Source organism: Nicotiana tabacum, unplaced genomic scaffold (assembly GCF_000715075.1).
Source record: "Nicotiana tabacum cultivar K326 unplaced genomic scaffold, ASM71507v2 Un00024, whole genome shotgun sequence".
Classification (NCBI taxonomy): domain Eukaryota; kingdom Viridiplantae; phylum Streptophyta; class Magnoliopsida; order Solanales; family Solanaceae; genus Nicotiana; species Nicotiana tabacum.
In genome coordinates this window covers 310,651-313,500 of record NW_027438262.1, presented here as the reverse complement: position 1 = coordinate 313,500, position 2,850 = coordinate 310,651, and positions in this window count along the sequence as shown.

Genomic DNA, 2,850 nt, shown 5'->3' with positions numbered 1-2,850 from the left:
CACACAAAAATATTGTAATCGGGCGGAATTCTAGTTTTTTGGCCGAAAAACGCAATAAATGAGGAATGATCATGGCTGGGCGGTGACTATGGTTCCTTAGGTCGTATTTGATAGTTCGGAAAAATTATAGGCGATAGGGGTCCTGAGGTCCCGGGACCACTCGGAAGGTGTGGGCTATAACACACAAAAATATAGGAATCGCGCGGAATTCTAGTTGTTTGGCCGAAAAACACAAAAAATAAGGAACGATCATGGCTGGGCGGTGACTATGGTTCCTTAGGTCTTATTTGATAGTCCGGAAAGGTTTTTGGCGATAGGGGTCCTGAGACCCGGGACCACTTGTAAAGCGTGGGTATAGCACACGAAAATATGGGAATCGGGCGAAATTCTAGTTGTTTGGCCGAAAAATGCAAAAAATGAGAAACGATCATGGCGGGGCGGATACTATGGTTCCTTAGGTCATATTTGATAGTCCGGAAAAATTTTAGGCGATAGGGGTCAGGAGGTCCCGGGACCACTCGGAAGGCGTGGGCTATTAACACACAAAAATATGGGAATCGCGCGGAATTCTAGTTGATTGGCCGAAAAACGCAAAAAATGAGGAACGATCATGGCGGGGTGGTTACTATGGTTCCTTAGGTCGTATTTGATGGCCCGGAAAATTTTTAGGCAATCGGGGTTCGGGGTTCCCGGGACCCCTTGGAAGGCGTGGGCTAAAGCACACGAAAATATGGAAATCGCGCGGAATTCTAGTTTTTTGGCTGAAAAATGCAAAAGACTAGGAACGATCATGGCGGGGCGGTGACTATGGTTCCTTAGGTCGTATTTGATAGTCCGGAAAATTTTTAGGAGATCCGGCTCCGGGGGGCCCGACCCACTCGGAAGGCGTGGGCGATAGCACACAAAAATATGGGAATCGGGCGGAATTCTAGTTTTTTTGGCCAAAAAATGCAAAAAATGAGGAAAGATCATGGCGAGGTGGTGACTATGGTTCCTTAGGTCCTAATTGATGGCCCAAAAATTTTTTAGGCGATCCGAGTCCGGCGGCCCGGCCCACTCGGAAGGCGTGGGCAATAGCACACAAAAATATGGTAATCGAGCGGAATTCTAGTTTTTTGGCCGAAAAATGCAATAAATGAGGAACGATCATGGCGTGGCGGTGACTATGGTTCCTTAGGTCGTATTTGATGGCCCGGAAAATTTTAGGCGATCGGGGTCCACGGCTCCCGGGACCACTCGGAAGGCGTAAGCTATAGCACACTAAAATATGCAAATCGCGCGGAGTTCTAGTTTTTTGGCCGAAAAATGCAAAGCATTTGGAACGTTCATGGTGGGGCGGTGACTATGGTACCTTAGGTCGTATTTGTTAGTCCGGAAAAATTTTAGGCGATAGGGGTCCTGAGGTCCCGGGACCACTCGGAAGGTGTGGGCTATAACACACAAAAATATGGGAATCGCGCGGAATTCTAGTTGTTTGGCCGAAAAACGCAAACACTAAGGAACGATCATGGCTGGGCGATGACTATGGTTCCTTAGGTTTTATTTGATAGTCCGGAAAATTTTTAGGCGATGGGGGTCCGGAGACCCGGGACCACTTGTAAGGCGTGGGTATAGCACATAAAAATATGGGAATCGGGAAGAATTCTAGTTGTTTGGCCGAAAAATGCAAAAAATGAGAAACGATCATGGCGAGAAGGTGACTATGGTTCCTTATGTCTTATTTGATAGTCCAGAAAATTTTTAGGCGATAGGGGTCCGGAGATCCCGGGTTCACTTGGAAGGCGTGGGCTATTGGACACGAAAATATGGGAATCGCGCGGAATTCTAGTTTTTTGGCTGAAAAACAGAAAAAACTAGGAACGATCATGGCTGGGCGATGACTATGGTTCCTTAGGTCTTATTTGATAGTCCGGAAATATTTTAGGTGATAGGGGTCAGGAGACCCGGGACCACTCGAAGGCATGGTCTATAACACACAAAAATATGGGATCATGCGGAATTCTAGTTCTTTGGCCGAAAAACACAAAAAATGAGGAACGATCATGGCGGGGCGGATACTATGGTTCCTTAAGTCGTATTTGATAGTCCGGAAAAATTTTAGGCGATAGGGGTCCGGAGGTCCCGGGACCATTCGGAAGGTGTGGGCTATAACACAGCAAAAATATGGGAATCGCGCGGTATTCTAGTTGTTTGGCCGAAAAACGCAAAAAATAAGGAACGATCATGGCAGGGCGGATACTATGGTTCCTTAGGTCGTATTTGATTGCCCGGAAAAATTTTAGGCGATTGGGGTCCGCGGCTCTTGGGACCACTCAGAATGCGTGGGTATAGCACATGAAAATATGGGAATCGGGCGAAATTCTAGGTCTTTTTTAGTAACATGCTAAAAATGTGGAAAGATCTTGACAGGGCGGTAACTATGCATCCTTTGGTCTTATTTGATAGTCCGGAAAAATTTTAGGCGATAGGGGTCCGGAGGTCCCGGGACCACTCGGAAGGCGTGGGCTATAACACACAAAAATATGCGAATCGCGCGGAATTCTAATTGTTTGGCCGAAAAACGCAAAAAATGAGGAACGATCATGGCGGGGCGGGGACTATGGTTCCTTAGGTCTTATTTGATAGTCCGCAAAAATATTAGGCTATAGGGGTCCGGAGGTCCCGGGACCACTCGGAAGGCGTGGGCTAAAACACACAAAAATATGGGAATCGCGCGGAATTCTAGTTGTTTGGCCGAAAAACGTAAAAAATGAGGAACAATCATGGCGGGGCGGATACTATGGTTCCTTAGGTCGTATATGATAGTCCGAAAAAATTTTAGGCGATAGGGGTCAGGAGGTCCCGGGACCA